This window comes from Somniosus microcephalus, chromosome 7 (genome assembly GCF_052327205.1).
Source record: "Somniosus microcephalus isolate GS21.2 chromosome 7, FLI_Smic_1.0, whole genome shotgun sequence".
In the NCBI taxonomy this organism is placed as follows: Eukaryota; Metazoa; Chordata; class Chondrichthyes; order Squaliformes; family Somniosidae; genus Somniosus; species Somniosus microcephalus.
In genome coordinates, this window is record NC_140993.1 from 200,990,933 (window position 1) to 201,013,115 (window position 22,183).

A 22,183-nucleotide genomic window follows, 5' to 3' on the forward strand; every position below is an offset into this window, starting at 1 on the left:
CAACAGCACTAGCAAACACCTCCCCTAGGACATCGGTCCCGGTCCTGCCCAGGTGCAAACCGTCCAGTAATCTGAGATACTACAACAGAAACATCTGAGCAATGAAAGTTGTCGAACATTCCATTTGCATGACTGATGGACCTGATCAGAGAGAAGTAGGTGATTCTGTTACCGTTATATGGTTAGGTCTGCCTGAAACCAGATTGTGCATCCTCTATGCATGATTATGGCTTGTTGAAAAACGACTGTACACATGTGGTCAAGAATAAAAGTGCTAATTTACCAGGGAGGATAAAGAGGCCTGCAACTCACCACAAGTTTTCCAAAGCCAAAGTCCAATAATACTTTGGTTGACTGTCTTTAAAAAAAAAACTTGATCACAAAGATGGTGGAAAAAAAGAGGGCAGTAGAACACCTCTCAGAGCACTTACCTATTCAGCAATTTTTCCTTTTATTACACAAACACAAGGCCAGGTGTAATTACAGTGATAAACTCTCAATTGCCATTCATTGCAATCAGATGACATCCGTGATCAGCTAGTGTCAAATATAATACTCACTTAACAGTCAATATGAAATGCACAGAGTAAATAGACATGATTACTGTACATGCCTGTCTTTTTCATCACAAACAACACTACAATGAATTGAACCTTTAAAAGGAAAAGGAGTTTTCGTAGAGGTAATAACAGATGTAATACAACAATCCAGTACAAAAGTTCAAAATAACAGCCTGCTCCTTTGACAGAATTAATAGCAATGTAACTTTAGATTCTTCCGTTTTTACTAACAAATTGAGGACATGTTCAGCCCCTTTACCAACTGCATTCTGAAAAACAAATAGACTTTTATGAAACAATTAATTTTGAAGTCCATAAAAATGGGAGATGGAGTGAGAGGAACACAAGCACTTGTACTGAACATTTGTTAGATGAACATTCTTCTGATGGGTTTCAAGTATTCTAGTTCATCATCAGACTGGCCTTCTGGAGCTAAACACTTTCACACCATTCTGCATAGATGAACGAGCATATTTTGTCAGTAGAGTTCCAATGGTCTGCTTTTCTCCACATAAACCCCTGTTAAAATGAAAGGTTAACCAAAAAGGGTTTGTAAGTCGATTGAAATACAAGGTCCAGCTATATCAAATTATATTAACAGAATTTTCAATACCAATCTTCGCTTCTTTTAAATGTAAAGAGACTCCAGTTATCCTTCTGGGGAGGGGAACAAATACGGTAAAAGCTTAAAGAAGAATCAAAGTGTCGAGGAGTATGCTATGGTGAAAAGTCCATCCCCACATTTACAGTCTGAACAATAAACAGTTTACAAATCTACCTCCCCAGAGATATTGCTAATGTTTCAGCAGGTTTTCTGTAGCCTGTGGAATTGGTAATTTTGGCCTTTCTTCACCAGTGAACTGGAGGTATAACAGCATCAGTGGGAATTCTGTGAATCAGTAGCCAGACTGGTCCTCATTGCTAAATAAACCCATCAGAGGGTTCAAGATTGAGTCATCATTCTTAGCATTATTTAGTTTCAGACATACCAAATTTTGATACAATGGGGCAATTGTAGTCATTATATTTGACCAGTGTATAATGAATGGGGATTAATATATCTTTCATCCCCTTCCTTCTCATCAGATTGAAAGTATCCAAGAGCATCACCCATTCTTAATATTGGCCCAGAAATTCGGGTCGGAGGCTTCCCGCGGGTGCAAGCCCCCGACCTGCACTTAACTAGCGCGCCGGCCGTTGAGCTGTGGGCCCGCATGGGATTCCGATCCTGGGCCTCCTCCAACTGCTGGCGCGCAGTGCTTGCGTATCCCAGGGGCGCAGTTAGTTCGATGTGTCCCCTGGGATCACGTGGGCCATGGAGAACCAATGGTAGCAGGGAATGCTTCATTCATAAGTTTGACAGGAAGATCTGTCAAACCTATAAATACTATAAGCCCCAAAAATCACTAAATCTTCAAATAAATTTGAAAAAAAAACATTTTTAAAATAACTATAAATTACATGAAATAACTATTTTAAACAATAATTTAAATTTTTGAAAAAATTAATTACATTTTCTAACAGGGCTAAAAATAAACTTACCTTTCTTTAAAGTATTTAAAAATAATAAATCTGTGGAAAAAATGTTTTAATTTTAATTAATTCACCACTTACCTTGTTAAAAGCAGGCCTTGCGCCTGCTTTTTAAAAGTGTAACTGCTGGAGACTTACCCTCCCGGAGAAAGCTGCAAAAAAAACGTAAGTTCGATATGCATGCGCTGCCTCTCCGGCGCACGCGTTCCACCTGTCAACCCCTTCTTTCAGGGGAACGGAAGTGCCGGTTTCCTGCGCATGCGCAATGCATGCACGACACCGGCACTTTCATTGGGCCTACGGGTGAGTACCCCGTGCATACTCACGCGTTGTGACCCGAATTTCTGGGCCACTCTGTTTCACTTAGTGCAAATCTTAATGTGGAAAGGACAGTGACGTCTGGTGGGAGTAAGTGCTTGTGGGCAAGAGGGTGCATTAACTGATGCCTATTTCAATGATCCACTACCTTCCAAAGTGGCTACTAATGGCTGAATGGATATAGAAACATAGCATGGAAGATAATTAACTATAGCAGGCAAGTGAAAGCCTCCCTCCTGGAAGGTTTTGTGAAAAGAGGGCTTCTGTCTGTCTGAACAGAATAGGGGATTGTTTATTGCAGCATAGTTAGTCTCAAATGAAGATGTGAAACTTCTGCAACATTCTTAATATCCAGAGTTATGTCAATCGGAGTAGAAAGACCAGCTGAAACTTTGCAACTAAAGCCAAAAGGGAACAGCTACAGCTATAGCTGGTTTACAGAACTTAAAATGATACCTCTCTCAAATAATTAATAACAAATTTGCATTTACATAGCACCTTCCTCATCCTCAGGACATCCCAAAGTGCTTCACAGCCAATTAGTTACTTTTTAAGTATAGTCACTGTTGTTATGCAAGGCAGCCAATTTGCATACATCAAAGTCTCACAAACAGCAAATCAGATAAAGAATAGGTGAAAGCTGTGGGTTAGTGGTAGCATTCTCGCCTGAATCAAAAGGTTGTGAGTTGGTCCCACTCCAGAGATCTGAGCACATTACCTAGGCTGACACACCAGTGCAGTACTGAGGGAGCTCTGCACTGTTAGAGGTGCTGTCTTTTGGATGAAACATTAAACTGAGGCCCTGTCTGCCCCCTCAGGTGAATGTAAAAGATCCCATGTCACTATTTCAAAGAGCAGGGGAGTTCTTCCCAATGTCCTGGCCAATATTTATCTCTCAATCAACATCACAAAAATAGATCATCCAGTCATTATCACATTACCATTTGTGGGTCCTTGCTTTGGGCAATTTGGCTGCCACATTTCCTGCATGACAACAGTGACTACACTTCAAAAAGTATTTCATTGGCTGTAAAGCGCTTTGGTACACCCTGAGGTCATGAAAGGCACTATATAAATGCAAGTTATTTCCTTTTTTAAATCATCAGTTTCAGTGATGTTGGCTAGGGTTTGGGGATAAATGCCTGCTCTTTTTTGAATAGTACCTTGGAATCTTTAATATCCAACTGACCAGGCAGACGGGGCTGCTGTCTAATGTCTCATCTGAAAGATAACACCTCTGACAATGCAACATTCCCTCAGTACCAACTTCCCCCTAAGCTACGCGGTCACGCAGCTGTCTGCCGATCCCGCACAGCCCGGGACCGGCTTTTCAAGTGTGAAATTTCACACATGTGCAAAACTTTAAATGGGCCGTGCAGCCCCTTAAAGGGACTGTGCACCCAAAGAAAAATATGGGGAAACATTGCTCAGTACTGCACTGAAGTGTCAACCTAGTTTATGTGCTCAAGTCCTGGAGTGGGGTTTGAACCCACAACCTTCTGACTCAGAGATGAGAGTGTGACCAACTGAATCAAGCTAACCCTTATTGGTTCAGGATGTATTACTGAATAATCACTCAACTGAAGTAGCGTGGTTCGAAGACTGTCTACCATGTCCTGCACTTGATTCTCTGGTGTGTCATGGAATGTTCAAGCATTTTTCTCCTTGCCAATTTCTTACCCTTCGGAAGTCATTAACTTCTTGTTTTAATTCAGTTCCACAGGCCTCCTGTGCCATCTCTTCCAAGGGGGTTATTATTCATGAGGCCTGATGGTGAATGCTGGCAGACTATTTGCTTGTGGGGGGACATCATAGTTGAGCCCGATCCTATTCTCACCCCTTATCCCAGAAAAGGTCATAGGATAGTGATCAGCAATAGGAAGGTCAGCTGATTTTGCCTACCCTAACCCATACATACTGCAGCCGGTTGAAATGTCTCCATGTTGGAAAATCCAGCTCAACAAAAACTATTTCCTGGATACACTCAGAGTCAGAGGCATCAGGCTGGTACATCGGTTTCAAAAAAAGAAGTTTGAGCATAGCACAGCAAGCAATGACATGCGTTCTTCTCGAATTGTTTACAAGGCACTCCATCAAACATCTGCAACAAATCCTCTTTGAAAGCTTTTAAAAGATTGCATTTCATGAAGTAGCACAATATAGGAAAACAAAGTAAACGTCAAGGTGACTATCTTGAAATAGATGACAGGATGTGAAATATGTGAACCCGCTAGCAAACCCAGCGATTAAAAAAAAACCTTGGATCAAAACCACAATGTCAATCAATGCACTTCTCACCTAAGCCATTTTCACCTCCCTCAATGGCCTCATTCCACCCTACCTCTGCAGACTCCTCCAGCCTTGCAGCCCCTCCCATGCACTCTGGTTTTTTGATTCTGACTTTTTGTGCATCTCCCCTTCCTCTGCCGTTGGTGGCAGAGTCTTCAATTGTCCAACTCTCTGGATTTCCCACCTTAAACCTCTCTACTGAAAACGCAGCTCACTAACCAAATCTTCAGTCACCTCTCAACTCTCCCACAAAGGCTTGTTATACATTCCTTTCTTCTCGGTGAAGCATCAGATAATCTGTTTGTGATGTTTTTCTATGTTAAAGGCATCACATAAGTTGTTGATAAGGTTCAGTGATTGCTTGCATTCAATTAATTTGTTAATGGTACATGAACATATGAAGAAAAAGTTCTGGTAAGTGCCCATTGATTTTTGTTGCTAAAAATTTCAATTCAACCTGGAATTACAACTTTATCCCATAAATAAAATGTGTAAGTGAAATTCTCCAATAGCCACTCTTGGCCTGAGGAGGGCAGCATCCATAGTATTTGCAACAAGAACAAAACCATCAGCAACATTACATCTAAGTAATATCTAGTCGATCTCATGCAGTGTTACTCACTTAGGCCTACTCAATCTCCCTTCAAACCTCAAGTGTGCTCAGCCTGTTTTCCAATGTTGGTTGTGCTCAACCCCCACTCCAGCCTCAAGTCCATTCAGACCCCATTTTGCATTGCTTCACTGCTCCTGGCTCATTCAGTATTCATTCTGGACTTGAGTTTGATCACCTTTCAGTCCCGCGAAGGATGCAGGGTGGAGTGATGTGCAATTGGGGTGCCGAGGATGGAGAATGGGGAAATTGGAGCTTGGGCCTGAACACAGTGCTGGGAGAGTGGTGTATTTTTTATTTATTCATTCATTCATTCATTCAAGGGATGTTGGCGTCGTTGGCAAGGCCAGCATTTATTGTCCATCTCTAATTGCCCTGGAGAAGGTGCTGGTGAGCCACCTTCCTGAACCGCTGCAGTCTGAGTGGAGAAGCTACTCCCAGTTAGGTAGGGAGTTCCAGGAATTTGACCCAGCGACAATGAAGGAACAGTGATATATTTCTAAGGATGGTGTGTGACTTGAAGGGGAACTTGGAGTTGATGGTGTTCCCATGCGCCTGCTGCCCTTTTCTTTCTGGCGGTAAAGGTCGCATCTTGTCGATGGTACACACTGCAGCCACGTTGTGCCAATGGTGGAGGGAGTGAATGATTAAGGTGGTGGATGGGGTGCTGATTAAGTGGGCTGCTCTGTCCTGGATGGTGTCGAGCTTCTTGAGTGTTGTTGGAGCTGCACTCATCCAAGCAAGTGGAGAGTATTCCATCACACTCCTGACTTGTACCTTTTAGGTGGTGAAAAAGCTTTGGGGAGTAAGGAGGTGAGTCGCTCGCCACAGAATACCCAGCCTCTGACCTGCTCTTGTAGCCACTGTATTTATATGGCTGGTCTAGTTAAGTTTCTGGTCAATGGTGACCCCCAGGATGTTGATGGTGAAAGATTTGCAATGGTAATGCTGTTGAATGTCAAGGGGAGGTGGTTAGACTCTCGCTTGTTGGAGGTGGTCATTGCCTGGCACTTGTGTGGCGTGAATGTTACTTGCCATTTACCAGCCCAAGCCTGGATGTTGGCCAGGTCTTATTGCATCCGGGTATAGACAGCTTCGTTATCTGAGGAGTTGTGAATGGAACTGAACAGTGTGCAATCATCAGTGAACATCCCCATTTCTGACCTTATGATGGAGGAAGGTCATTGATGAAGCAACTGAAGATGGTTGAGCCTAGGGCACTGCCCTGAGGAACTCCTGCAGTGATGTCCTGGAGCTGAGATGATTGGCCTTCATCAACCACAACCATCTTCCTTTGAGGTATGACTCCAGCCAGTGGAGAGTTTCCCCCTGATTATCACTGGTTTCAATTTTACTAGAGTTTCTTGGTGCCGCACTCGATCGAATGCAGCCTTGATGTCAAGTGCAGTCACTCTCATCTCACCTCTGGAAATCACTTCTTTTCTCCATGTTTAGACCAAGGCTGTAATGAAGTCTGGAGCAGAGTGGTCCTGGCAGAATCCAAATTGGGCATCGGTGAGCAGGTTATTGGTAAGTGCCACTTGTCAGCACTGTCGACCACACCTTTGCTGATGATTGAGAGCAGGCTGATGGGCCGGTAATTGGCTGGATTGGAATTGTCCTGCTTTTTGTGGATAGTACATGCCTAGGCAATTTTCCACTTTGTCGGGTAGATGCCAGTGTTGCAGCTGTACTGAAACAGCTTGGCTGGCGGCGCGGCTAGTTCTGGAGCACAAGTCTTCAGCATGATAGCCGGGTTGTTGACGGCGCCCACAGCCTTTGCTGTATCTAGATTGCTCAGCCGTTTCTTGAAATCACACGGAGTGAATCCAATTCATGGAGCCTCTTCCTCCCATTAGTTTAATTGTCCACCACCATTCACGACTGGATATAGCAGGACTGCATAGCTTTGACCTGTTCCAGTGGTTGTGGGATTGCTTAGCTCTGTCCACAGCATGCTGCTTCCACTGCTTAGAATCATAAAGTTACAGCACGGAAGGAGGCCATTTCGACCCATTGTGTCCGCGCCGGCCAACAAAGAGCTATCCAGCCTAATCCCACTTCCCAGCTCTTGGTCCGTAGCCCTGCAGGTTAGAGCATCCCAAGTGCACATCCAAGTACTTTTTAAATGTGCTTAGGGTTCCTGCCTCTACCACCCGTTCAGGCAGTGAGTTCCAGACCCCCACAACCCTCGGTGATGAAATTTCCCCTCAAATTCCTTCTAAGCCTTCCACCAATTACTTTAAATCTGTGCCCCCTGGTTTTTGACCCCTCTGCTAAGGGAAATAGGTCCTTTCTATCCACTTTATCTAGGCCCCTCATAATTTTATACACCTCAATAAGGTCTCCCCTCAGCCTCCTCTGTTCCAAGGAAAACAGACCCAGCCTATCCAGTCTTTCCTCATAGCTAAGAGTCTCTACTCCCGGCAACATCCTTGTAAATCTCCTCTGTACCCTCTCTAGTGCAATCACATCTTTCCTGTAATGTGGTGACCAGAACTGCACGCAGTACTCTAGCTGAGGCCTAACTAGTGTTTTATACAGTTGAAGCATAACCCCCCTGCTCTTGTATTCTATGCCAGCTAATAAAGGCAAGCATTCCGTATGCCTTCTTAACCACCTTATCTACCTGGCCTGCTACCTTCAGGGATCTGTGAACATGCACTCCAGGGTCCCTTTGTTCCTCTACACTACTCAGTGTCCTACCATTTAATGTGTATTCCCTTTCCTTGTTAGCCCTCCCCAAATGCATTACCTCACACTTCTCTGGATTGAATTCCATTTGCCACTGTTCTGCCCACCTGACCAATTTACTGATATCTTCCTGCAGTCTACAGCTTCCTTCTCCAGTATCGACCACACAGCCGATTTTAGTATCATCTACAAACTTCTTAATCACACCCCCTATATTCAAGTCTAGATCATCGATATATATACCACAAAAAGCAAGGGACCTAGTACTGAGCCCCGCGGAACCCCACTGGAAACAGCCTTCCAGTCACAAAAACACCCATTAACCATTACCCTCTGCTTCCTGTCTCCGAGCCAGTTTTGAATCCAACTTGACACTTTGCCCTGGATCCCATGGGCTTTTAACTTCGTGACCAGTCTGCCATGTGGAACCTTATCAAGAGCCTTGCTAAAGCCCATATACACTACATCAAGTGCACTACCCTCCTTGTTACCTCCTCAAAGATAGCATGCATGTAGTTCTGTGTTGTAGGTTTACCAGGCTGGCACCTTATTTTTAGGTACGCACGGTGCTGCTCCTGGGCCTGAAGTCAGTGCTGGAAGGGTGGGGGAGTGAGAGCTTGGGCCTGAAGTCAGTGCTGGAAGGGTGGGGGAGTGGGAGCTTGGGTCTAAAGTCAGTTCTGGGAGGGTGGAGTAAAATGAGAAGTCAGACTGGGAGGGAGATGGTGGGAAATGAGCAGTAGATGGGCCAATTCCTATTCCATTGGACCTCGCATCAGAGGGTTAGAGAAAAGCATTTTATTCAAGTTTTTTTAATTTAAGATAATGTTGCAGAGCAGGGAAAGCTAAAGAGAGTTGGGACTGACAGGCTGAGATCCCCAAGGAAATACCTGTGATTCCAGACAGGAGCAGCCAGAATGAGACAAGATGTAGAGCAGTTGTAATTATTGGAAGAAAAGAAATCTGTTAAATTCCTGACCCTACTGGTCCATGGAAGTCATGCCACCTATCAGATTACTACAATAGTTGCAGGAGATAGACTTGTTGAGCCTAATGGATTTTTACTGTTTTTTTTATGTATGTTCTTAATATGCAGTATCTCCAGAGTACAACGAGTAACTGTGAACAGCAATAGACAATACAGTCCCAGTTATAAAAGTACCCACTGGATGTATGGAGCAATTTCTTCCTCAGTCCACTTGTCCCTGATGTTGAAGAGGCTGTTGAAACGTTCCTGTGTGTTCTCTGACAAATCGTCCACATTTAGTTGAAAAATCACTTGTGGCCTTGAATTTCTATCCACAAGAGCTACACCCTGTATCATAGAAAAAATGAGAAAAAACACACAATAAAAAAGCAGTTTCATTATCAAATGGATGGCAAATGTCCAGTGACAGAATACTTATAACTTCAGCTTAACTTCTCTGGTTAGAGTAAATCTAAATTTACACCGCACAGCCATACTAGAATTTGACTCTAAACCGAGGCAAAATATGATGCTACTTTTGTCAGCTGCCAAAAAGGCTTTCAAAAGTAGTCCAGAAGGCACTCTTCCCTGCCCTCCCCTCTATCGGTTACGCAAATCTGTGGTAAATGTGGTAGAGCCACAGAACAGAGGGTCGCAAATTCAATCCCTGGTCTGTGCTAAGTTGAGCTGATAGCCAGGCAATGGTAAGCTCGACTGACCTCATCGCTGCTAAGCTAGAAAGAGGGCAGGGGAAATCAAGTCAGCTAGGGTTTCTACTTCTCGGTGAGGAAAGGATTGGCTGCAGCTTTGCTGCCCTGTGGGGGGGAATAGGTCTGCTCACATTCAGTTCCAAGTCCACACATGAAGAATGGCTATTGAGTGAAATACTAGAAGCCACTGGCACCCAACTCCCAACAATACTCCCAACAAGAGTTACTGTCCTCTAAATATTAGGAGAGAAATCAGGATGAAAAAGGTAAGCACCTTACTAGACTCTCCCTATTCCATCTTCCTCCTGCACTCTGGACAAGGTATATTGACTATATCTAGCATCACTTCACAGCAGCAAGTCCGAACCAAGAATTCAATGGAGGTTGGGAGATTGAACTTCCATTCCACCATTCTATGGTACTCCGTGTTAATTCTCCAATCTGATCAGCTATCTAAATTTGTTTTCAAAATTTGAATTTGAAGGCTGACATTTCATACAGTGTCAAGAACCCTGGTTTTAGAAAATTGGGCACAAACAATACATGCTAAAAATGGGAAGTTCAATTGTGAATGTTGCACTAGACTGGGGGTCAAATGCAGGCCAATCATAGTTCAGTACTCTGCTGGGTCAAGCACTCCCGAAAGCATCCAAATGGTCTTGGCTTTTGCTCTCTCAATAGCCCAGGAAGTAGCCGAGATAGAGCTCTCAGCAGGGCCCGTGGCAGAGGCACTCCAATTAACTTCCATGGGGGGGGGTTAAATCAGCCAAGGTTCCCACCCCCGATCACCACCTTTCTGGAAGTGGGTGAGCTCAAGTGTGATGCCACCCCAGCTCGAATGTCCTGCTAACACTCAGAGTCCAGGTTCACACAAAGAATGACCACTTGAGCGAGTTACTGTAGAGTGTGCTGTCCCAATGGCACTGTATTCCAGCAAGGAGTCAATACCTTCAGCAGAGGAGAAAGAAATTAGCTGAAAAAAGGGTTAAAAAAAACCTTTGCTTTTATTGGTTTATGTTTCTATTTTTTGACTCAAAGTTGTATTTTTATTGTCAAAATATTTCACGCAGCTTCAAAAAGCAGTGATATATTTCAATGATGATATTATTTTACAAAAGAAAACTATGCATGGCCTGTTTTCTGACATTTAGCATTCACAATTAAATTAGTTGGACAAAATGCCAGCATTTTAGAGTACATGTAGCTATTGCTGACAAATTAAAGTTCTGTTCACATCTATTCAGAAGAGCAGGGGGAGCTGTCTCTCTACACAGCAGTCTGCAAGTTTTGCTATGCCCATGGTAATCTCTGATATCCTGGAGCCTAGCTAGTATACTGCTTGCTAATGGTTCAAACAACACACACATTCACAGTTTTTCTGATTCTTTCTTGCTTTGTCTGGGAGCTAGACATATCCACAGGTCCGTTCTGCAAACGAATAGTCCTGGTCATAGAAAGGGTAGTTGAACAGTCCTTTGACTATGAATGTGCCATAAACAACCTGCCCGATATGAGGTGACCGTGTTATCAAAGAATGAGGGAAATGAAGGAGGGGGTTAAACATGGAGAAGTTACTATAACTGAAGCAAAACATCTACTTAAAACATCAGTGCCAAAATATCAAGGATTACCAAGAGATAGTGATATCTGTAACTTTCAGAATCACCATAGACAGTGATTTAAATAATAAAGCATAATTCTCTTCTGGGTGGACCCCCATACCCCCAGACAGTAACCAGTGCTTTTAGCCACTGTTGTGCAGTTCAGTACTAGCTCCAAAGATGTACTGCTGAAGTACCACACCGAGTAGTGATAGATGATGCAATCACTAGGCTCCATGCAACCAATGTTGACAGAAAAGATAAGTAAATCTTTGTCAGTCTCTGGAAATATTCTCTGTATGAACCAGTCTTCATAGTTGGGCTTTGATTGGCCTAGAAACTCATCACACAGCCTTGAAGCTCAGAGCTTTTCCTATGTGAGTGAGGCACAGGAGCAAGATTGGGCACTGGGAGGTCTAGGAACAAGAAGGAGGAGGGTATGGGCCAGACAAAGGAGAGAGGCTGATCTCTGAGTGTAAGGAGGAACAGGCACAGGGGACTGAGGCTGCACATATGCAGTGTTGTGGAGGCTTGTGATAGCAGTAGTGGTGGTGGAGGGGGGGAAAGAGAGGAGGTGGTGCAGAAAGAGAAAACAGCTTTTAACCACAATGAAATACATGGGAATAAAGGTTAGGAATTCCAATATAGACCAGGGAAGGTGCTAACAGCAGCTAAGGGGAGGAGGCACGGTGGCATAGTGGTTAGCACTGTTGCCTCACAGCGCCAGGGACCCGGGTTCAAATCTGGCCTCGGGCGACTGTCTGTGTGGAGTTTGCACATTCTCCCCGCGTCTGCGTGGGTTTTCTCCGGGTGCTCCGGTTTCCTCCCACAGTCCAAAGATGTGCGGGTTAGGTTGATTTGGCTCTGATAAATTGACCCTTAGTGTTAGGGGATTAAATACGTGGGTGTTGTGTATGTAATATGTGTGCTACTTTGAACCTATGGACAGGACTGCACTACTTGTTGGGCGTAGTGATACGCAGTACCACTCCTGGCCATAGGGGTATAAATAGTACTGTGGGTACTGATCCCCCTCAGTTCCCGCCTGTGGGCATGAAGTAAAGATCTACGTGTAGTCCCTACCTCCAACCAGTAAAGACCTGTTTGAGTTATACGTTTAAGTCTTTGTGTTAATTGTTCAATACAATACACATACTTAGCACTGGCGACGAGTCAGGTTCTTACCCTGCGGCAGTTGAAGAGAGGTTTCAAACATCACCACCCCACTAGAAGCGACAGGCTTTAGGACTCTGAAGCCTCCATCAGCGACTGAGCACTGGAATGCAGCAGCCATCCTGACAGCTTCCAGCGACTGACAGAAGTCTTTCTGCAGTTTCCTTGTTCAACCTAGGTGGTGGGGTAAGCCGTGCAGTGTTGGCTGCAAAGACAGGGCTGGGGAAGTTGGAGAAGATAAGGGCGATCGCAATCCCTGATAAGAGCCGCGGTGAAACGCGCGAGCGGGTAAGCCAGAGCCCGGGAGGGAGCGAGCAAGAGCCGCTTCGGTCGGGAGCCACTTCGCTGTCCAGCGATCGCATCCGCTAATAAGGGCCGCACTCGGGCGATCGCGGCGAAGATAAGGGCCGCACTCGGGGGCTGAAGGGAGACGGCGTCGGGGGACGGGTGAAGACCGCCAAGCGCGGGAAAACCGCCATTTTGTGGGCGGAGGACGACGGCAAGAGCGGGAAGCCGCCATCTTTGATAACAAGTAAAGAAAATAAAATCTGAGAAATTGCAAATCTACAATGCCTAAACACGGGAATATTAGCACCTTTGATAGTGACCTCGAAGATTGGGCCATATATGTTGAAAGAGTAAAAAATTATTGTAAGGCCAATAAAATTCGTGACCAAGATAAAGCTCTAACATTATTAAATTTAATGGGTGCGAAGACATACGGGCAATTGAAACACCTGTTATCACCAGATGAACCGGCGGATAAGACGTTCGATGAGATTGTTACTGTCCTGAAAGATCATCTAAACCCCACGCCGCTGATGCTAGCGGAACAATTTAAATTTTACGACAGAAGGCAGCTACAGCATGAAAGCAATGCTGATTATTTGCTGGAATTGCGTAAATTAGCGAAATATTGCCAGTTTGGAACGGGACTGACAGAGGCACTTCGAGACAAATTTGTGTGTGGTTTATTTAAACAGGATACACAAAAGCGACTGCTCGAGGAGAATGAGCTGACGCTTGAGAAGGCGGTCACTATGGCAGCAGCACACGAAGCCGCAGCGAGAGGCACGGCAGTAATGCAGCTACGGTCACCGGAGCTCAGTGCACACAAATTGGGTGTGAGTTCTGGCAAATGTTATCGTTGTGGAAAGACAACGCATGATCAGAACCAGTGTTGGTTTAAAAACCAAGAATGTAGAACTTGTGGTAGGCTTGGACATATAGCTAGAGTATGCAGGTCAGGGAAGAAGACCAGCAACAAGAAGTCACCGCAAGGAAAATACGCAAAGGTACACAAGGTGGCCGAACAGGAGTCCGATTCAGACGCAAGCAGTATTGAACTGGCTAGCTTAAGGGTACTCAACGTTGGTAAGGGTGCAGACCTCCAGACAATTTGGGTTACTCTTCAGATAGAAGGAGTCTAAGTAAAACTGGAATTGGACACTGGATCGGCATTGACGGTCATAAATAAGAAAGATTACGGAAAGTTATTCCAACATATTCCCCTACAGGATACGGGGATTATATTGAAAACATACACGGGGCAAAGAGTGTACCCCATCGGGAAAATAGAGGTTGCAGTGGTCCACAAGGGCGAAGACAGTCAAATAATGGACTTATATGTGATATCTGAAGGAGGTCCTCCACTACTAGGACGGGAGTGGATTAGGAAAATGAATATGGACTGACATTTCCTACAAACAATAACGAGTGAGAACTCGGTGAAGATAGTCGGCCCAGACTCTGGAACGGATGATGGTAAGCCCAACTCAGGTGCAAAAGACAAAGTTTCAGCACAGAATTCCACTGAGCAACAACAACATAGTTTAACTGTGGATTCTGAGTCTGGCAAGTCTACTGATGTGCCCATTTCTGAGGGACACCGGGCTCGAACTCAACTCCATTTCAAACTACAACAGCAATTAGAACAAATGCTTCGCCGTTTTGAGCAAGAGTTGAATGCAACGAAAGAGTTCTTTGATATAGAGTTGGAGAATCTGGAAAGACAACAGAAGCAGCTGATGGAGAAAATGGAGCAGGAGCACACAAAACGTCTGATGTCAGAGGAGTTAACGGTCAGCCAACTCCTGCATATGCTGAAGGACAGGACTCTGAAATGGGAAAAACTTGAACACGAACTTCAATATTCAAACGAAAGGGGTTCGGAGCTCTCAAAGGTTATTGGAAGAGCTGAGGTGGCAACACAGACTGAGATGACTGCAACAGAGCAGCCCTTGGATGCCAAAAGTACGCTGACTCACGTCAACGTAGAACAACAGACCGCTGAAACAGCTGCTCCGGTAGAGGGATTGAATAGTCCGATCAATCAATCTCCAAAAGAAGTTGAAGTAGTAAAATCTCAAATGAGGTCATTAGTAAACGACTTGCTGAAAGCCCAGAAAAAGCTGGATGAAGAGGTACGCATGAAGAAGTCTCTTCAGGAAAGATGTCTGGACTTGGAACAAAAGCTGGCTAACGCCCAGCTGGGTATGGAGGAAATAGAAGACCCTCTCGCTGGCCTAGATCAGGACGACACCGAATATTACTATGTCCTGTCCTGCCCAACTTGTAACTTCGACTCCCACCATACAGAAATCATGGAGGAGCACCGAAAGTCTACGGAACATCGGGAGAAGGTGGCTCTACTACGGAAAAAGGAGGGAGAGAAGGAGGAACTGCGCATGCAGCTGGCAGCTAACAGTGGAGCCCAGAGAGTCTCCAAGAAGCAGAAAAGGAAAAGTCGAAACAGAAGATGACCCATCTGAACCATTATTACCTCTACCAGATCACACACGTGGTCCCTCCGAACGGAGCCAATTCAGTTCGGAAGTTCAAACTGTTAAATCCATGGAAGGACTATTGAATGAGTCACTCCAGCAACGTGAACCGACTACACCACAGAGATTGAATCTGTGAACTGTTTTCCGCAGAGACTGAATCTGTGATCTGTTTTGACATGAAGTTATCTATGTATCTATGTTATTCTGTTATGTAAACCTGAAGTTATATATGTTATTACGTTATGTTAAATGGGGAGATGACTGTAAAGCTAGGAAGGGAGGAATGTTGTGTATGTAATATGTGTGCTACTTTGAACCTATGGACAGGACTGCACTACTTGTTGGGCGTAGTGATACGCAGTACCACTCCTGGCCATAGGGGTATAAATAGTACTGTGGGTACTGATCCCCCTCAGTTCCCGCCTGTGGGCATGAAGTAAAGATCTACGTGTAGTCCCTACCTCCAACCAGTAAAGACCTGTTTGAGTTATACGTTTAAGTCTTTGTGTTAATTGTTCAATACAATACACATACTTAACAGTGGGGTTACAGGGATAGGGTGGGATATGTGTCGGTGCAGGCTCGATGGGCCGAAATGGCCTCTATCTGCACTGTGGGGATTCTGTGATGGCTAGGGCTAAAGTAAAGTATAGGCCAGGGGAATGGTGCATGGTTATGTTGCCAAAAAGTTAGTGAATTTTTGTTTTTAAGGGATTTGATTGTGATTTTTGTTAATTGAATCACTACCTCCACTCCTTCTGGCCTACGAAACAGACAATCAGGGCGAGCATGTGCTTACCAGCCAATGAGTTTTCTAGAAAGTGGCACACACCTACTGGGCAATGAAATTATTTAAACAAAAAGGCACAAACTTTAAAAAAAATATATAGCTACTATCTGATATTGATCTGGGCCTGGCCATCAAAGAAGGCACAGAGCAGCAATTAGTCATAGCCTCAGAGAAAGCAACCAGGGTTGAATAATTCACTCCCCGATTCCTCGAGCACAGTCACTGAGTGGCACTAGCAATACCATGGGAGTAGGTTGCTTTCTCATTCTTTTGGATGCGACATTAAACTGAGGCACCGTCTGCTCTCTCAGGTGGATGTAAAAGATCCATGGCACTTTTTCGAAGAAGAGCAGGGGAGTTATCCCCGGTGTCCTAGCCAACATTTATCCCGCAATCAACATCTAAAACAGATTATCTGGTCATGGTCACATCATTGATTGTGGGAGCTTGCTGTGTTCAAATTGGTTGCCGTGTTTCCTACATTACAACAGTGACTCCACTTCAAAAAGTACTTCATTGGCTGTAAAGCGTGTTGGGACGTCCGGTGGTCATGTGAAAGGCACTATATAAATGCAAGTCTTTCTGTCTTTTACCACGGAGTAGGTGTATAACATGGGGTAGGTGGTGGGGTGGTATGGAAGAATGGTGATTGAGCAAACTATCTTACAAGGATAATAGGGGAGGAGGTTGACTTGTCGAGTATTGATACAGGGTAGCACAGAAAAACAACACTAGTACATAAAGTATTAAACAGAATGCCAAGTATTCAAGGAATTTTTACCTTGAGTTGATCCAGCCTTGTTGACATGCCCTCAGGTACACTCTGCTGCCACACCTCCTCAAACTCTGACAGATTGAATTTTACAGCATTCCGTAACAGCATCAGTGCATTGGATTTGCAGACTTCATCCTCATTTAGGGCATAAAAAACTTCTCCTGTTGCAAACAGAGTACAGCACTTTGGTAAGTTATGAACATATGTTCCAACAGAGTCCACAACCACATACAGAACAGACACGCTTTTTCACGATCATGACTTTCCATAGAATGTTGTGATTTAATTTACAGAACAGTATATTAATCTAAACAAATCCAATATCCATCTGTAAATGAAAAATTGTCAACTTTGTACCTTGGAATTGGCCCAGACTAAGTGCAGACGTGGGCACTGGGCACCCAACTCACAAAGATCAGTGGGGACGGGGCGTCATTTTGCCCATCTAGCTCGGCATTCCATAGAACCATCACAGCAGCTAGTCGCTTTCAATTCTTACCTAAAAAATGGCAGCTATCCCCACAGTTGCTTCTGCCCACCTCCTCCCTCAAAGTCAGTTTAGCCTCCCATGAAATGTTCCTCTCCCTCACCTTAGCCACAGAAAGAAGCAGACGGAGAAAAAATATCAACCAAAATTAGAGTAACTAACAAAACGTCCAGCACACTCCTTCAATGATGGTGGGTAAATGCACCCTGTGATGTGGCAATGATATATACAGACCAGGAAAGTCCCTCATCAGCCCTCCACTGGCTGATGTCAGCCTGGATAGCAGTAAGGAGCTACAGTTGCTAGAAGTGCATGAGAGGACAGAATTGGACTCTACTTCGATGCTCCTACAGTTTGCTGACACTCAGTGTCAAACAATATGGGGCCTAAAAACAGTGCCCACTAGCCAAGAGCAAACATTATCCCAGGTGACCGAGAAGAGAAACAAATCGGTGACATATTCAGTGGATTTGGATGACTTTATAAATCAAATGTATTTAACTGTCAAGAGTTTACATACATTCATTCAAACCCCAGTATGGTTACGCTGTGTGGAAAAGATAAGCGAGACAGGAAAACTCAAAGGAATATCACTTTTATTTAGCGTTGTCTGGCTTTGCCACTATTTAAGTCCAGGAAAGTAAATGGAGTAACCAATGACAAGAATAGGCCTGGATTTTGTCTCACAATTAAAATGTTCTCATTGCAAGTCTTTAACATTTGTTTGTTTAAGGTGATTGACACCTAAAGGTGAATTCTTACTACAAAATGAGTCATCTTGATTGGTCAGCCATCAAAAAATAGGTAGGTAAAGAAGTCTAACTGTGTGAAATTAAATATTAAAAATATTGTGCTTTTTGACATCCAAATCAGAAGGTTGAAAAGGAGGAGGGAAGTCTTGAGATGTTTGGAGAAATCTGCAGAGTTCAGAATGAGCCAAGAAAGTGTTCAGAGTGAGAGTTCACTGATTTAAGAAGTTTAGTCAGACACAAGCAAGCAATTTAAGCATATCAGTCCAAGTCTCTGAGAATAGAGGAACAGAAGTTAATAAGGTTATAGATCTACCTACATAGTAAAGTGAAAGGTTAGATCTACCAGGAACAGAAAGACAGCAGAAGCAGCTCGATCTCGTACGTGTTCCTGAGGAGACCGCGAGTGTCCGCAGGGAGGCAGATCCACCCAACTCTGTCTACTGTAAGGTTGTATGATTTCTAAAAATAATATTGTCAAAGCCAAGAGCTCATCAGCTTTACTCTGAAATAGACTTAACACGTATCTGGAGAGACTTGTTGCCTAAACTGTAACCTGCTAGCTACATAACTTGTAATATTGCCGATTTGTCTCGTATAAATGAACGTAACCCTTTGTTGTATGAAGGAGAGTGCAGCTGCTGCCGAGTTGTTGTGGCTCATTTAAACTATGTTGGAAACAGTAAACAACAATTAGTAATTATTCAAATATTTCATGTACTCCCTAATGCTTAAATTTATGGCAACATTAATTATGTTATTATAGGTTAATTAAGTTATTAGTTCATGCATATCAGTTTCTAATTTTATTTTTGATGACTCTGGAAAGGAAGAGATTAAGCAAATTTACTTGGTGGTGTGCAGTATTCCCACAGCAATTGGTTTGGGTAACTTAATACAATTTGAACCAGACTATTCAAATGAACACTTTAGGCAACAAATAAATCTTAGACGCAGAAGATAAATTTCCATCCCTAAAGTCAGGTCTGGAGTTGAAGGAAAGGGGTTAAAGACTCACCTAACAGTCTGTGACCAATACACTTTGCATGGTTTAAAGATTTATCACCACGGCAATGTTCTTACAGTTCACACTAGACCATGGTTAAAATCAATGTCACCTGACAAAAGGAGGGCATTATTCCCCCCTAGGGTTAGAACACTTCTTGAAAACTCATCTCTGATCAGGCTTTTAGTCATCCTTCCTATTCTTACCTTCTTTGGATTGACATAAGTTATTCCTTGCAAACTGTTGGTTTGTTGTACGAACCCAACTGGTTCACTAATGTCCTTTAGGGAAGGAAACCTGGTGTCTTTACTTGGTCTGGCCTATAAGTGACTCCAGTCCCACATTAATGTGGTTGACTCTCAACCTCCCTCTGAAGTGGCCGAGCAAGCCACTCAGTTGTATCAAACCGCTAGGAAGAAAAATCAATGAAAAAAAAAAAAAATCGGACCGACCACTCAGCTGCAACCTAGGTATCAAATCAAGACACGACAAAGGCACACCCAGCCCAGTCGACCTTGCAAAGTCCTGCTCACTAACATCTGGGGACTGGTGCCTAAGTTGGGAGAGCTGTCCCACAGAATAGTCAAGCAACAGCTTGACATAGTCATACTCAAAGAATCATAGATATCAGCCAATGTCCCAGACTCCTCCATCACCATGCCTGGGAATTCCCGTCTCACCAGCAGGACAGATCCAACAGAGGTGGTGGCATAGTGGTATAGAGTTGGGGGGAGTGGCCCTGGGAGTCATCAACATTGACTCCGGATCCCATGAAGTCTCATGGCTCTAGGTCAACGATGTCCAGGACATCGCCTTCTAATTACCAGCTATTGCCCTCCCTCAGCTGATGAATCAGTACTCCTCCATGTCGAACAACACTTGGAGGAAGCTGCTTCTTCTTCTTAGGCAGTCCCTCGGAACCGAGGATGACTTGCTTCCACATTAAAAAATGAGTTCGCAGGTGACTGATGAGTCCAATGCGGGACCGACAGTCTCTTGTCACAGGTGGGGCAGACGGTGGTTGAAGGGGCGGGTGGGTGGGGTGCTTGGGTTGACGTGCGCTCCTTGCGCTGCCTGCGCTTGGCTTCCGCTTGCTCCCGGCGAAGAGACTCGAGGTGTTTGGCGCCTTCCCGGATGCTTCTCCTCCACTTTGTGCGGTCTTGGGCCAGGGATTCCCAGGTGTCCTTGAAGAGTTTCCTCTGCTCACCTGGGGCTCTCTTGCCGTGCCGGAGCTCCGAGTGCTTGTTTTGGGAGTCTCATATCGGGCATGCGGACAATGTGACCCGTCCATCGGAGCTGATTGAGCGTTGTAAGAGCCATAAAAGCTTAAGAAAATACTTTAAAATATTGGTTAAATAGCATAATAGTTAATTTACCTGATTGACTTATTGTATTAAGAAACCCCCTATTTTCTTGCTCCAGTAGTATAGTCCGAGACACCCCCTTCATTCTTGCCACAATGGTACAGTCCCTAAGCCACACATGGTATGCAGCCATTTTACAGTTTAAACTCCACGTGGCTGAAGGAGGCAGAAGTTGTGAGGTTTGGAGCAATACAGTTTTTGACCGTGTTCGTTTATACGTGTTTGCTTTGTAATTCCGTTTGTGAAGTGTTATAGTAAACAGTTTAAAAGACAAAGCTACGTTTGGGAACGTTTTATTTCGACACGCGTCTACTCGTTGTTAAAAGCCCCACAGCTCAGTGGCTGCCTGTTTGGAAACTAAGAAGCGCCACTACATTAGTCAAAAACTTGCTCCCTAAGAAGGACGGAATCGTCGGCGAACGTATACATGAATGGTCACGGAGCCAGACGACAATATAAGAAAGCGAAGGTACAGTGACTGTTACTTGCTTTGTTCATTCTATTGAGAAGCTAAATAAGAGCTGCGGGTAAAATGGCCGAGGCCTTACGGAGCCAGGAGCTTCCCCAGCCAGAAGGATTGCTGGCCAAAAGAGGGAAATAAAGCTCCCCCCAAAGGCAATGGAAGAGAAGTTACATAGAAGCATAGGTGCAAGGAAGGCTAAATTAGCTCAGATAACTGGAAAAATGAAGATAATTGATCGTCTCATGGGAGATAATGCTAATATTAAGAAAGCTGAAGACATAATGTGTTACGATTTCTCCAAGCTGCATGAAGAATTTAATGTACTCAATGAAGATGTATTAGCACTTCTGTCTGAAGAAGAGGGAAACGCTGATCAGCACAACTGGTTTGATCTTAAATCAACCAGCATTAAGGACTATATCAAGGCCACAGAACAGTGGATGTTAAAGATTCGTCAAGATGCTGATACAGCAGAGAAAGATAAAGTTGACGATGAAGTCGGACCAGACGATAGCATTTCAGAGACTTCCGCCAGACCGAGCAAAAATCGAAAAGAAGGTAGCTCTGTTTCTGGACGCAGGTCAGTCGCTTCTACCACAAGCTCGTCGCGACGCATGAGAGAGGAGGTTGAACGGGCGGCGTTGATGGCGCGCGCAGCATCTTTAGCGGAGAAGCAAGCTCTTGAACGGGAAGAGGCCCAACTGCAGGCCCAACAGGCCCAGGTGCAGGCAAAGAAAGAACAGCTGGAGATAAAAACAGCTATCGTGGTCTCAGACGCCAGGTTGAGTGCGTATGAAGATTATGAAGGCTCACGGGACGGCGGGAGCGAATACTGCCAGTCAATGTTGTCACATAGAGTTGGATCCAGGGCACCTTCAAGAATTACAAGAGAGTCCGAAGGCAATCCCCTGGCATTACAGCGTGGAAGAGTGGCCTCTCCACTAACAGGAGCACGTGATGCTACCCCAGACGTCAGACGGTCTAGACTAGACCCTGCTGATGACCACCAGAGGCCTGAAGACACAGGGAGAAGCCTATACCGAGTGATGCAACGTCAGAACGAAATTACAGAGATGCTTGTAAAACAACAGAATCTGTTTCGACTCCCTCAAAGAGACATACCAGTGTTCCAAGGCGACCCACTCAAGTATAAGCCCTTCATCAGATCCTTTGAACAAGCCATTGACTCCAAAACAGAGAGCAGCAGTGATAAGTTGTACTACCTGGGACAGTACACCAGTGGTAAACCACAAGACCTGGTCAGAAGCTGTGAACACATGAGGCCGGACCGGGGATACATAGAAGCCAGGA

The 22,183-nt window shown here is 44.5% G+C and overlaps 1 long non-coding RNA gene across 1 annotated transcript; it reads right to left on the reverse strand.

Annotated features, from left to right (window-relative positions):
- Positions 1 to 259: 259 nt before the first annotated feature.
- Positions 260 to 19,495, reverse strand: LOC147115077 (uncharacterized). The gene is made up of 3 exons (XR_015079045.1): positions 16,810 to 19,495; positions 9,168 to 9,316; positions 260 to 1,079 (listed from the first exon to the last, which is right to left on the reverse strand). It is a non-coding gene; the product is annotated as an uncharacterized LOC147115077 (long non-coding RNA).
- Between the last annotated feature and the right edge of the window lie 2,688 nt (positions 19,496 to 22,183).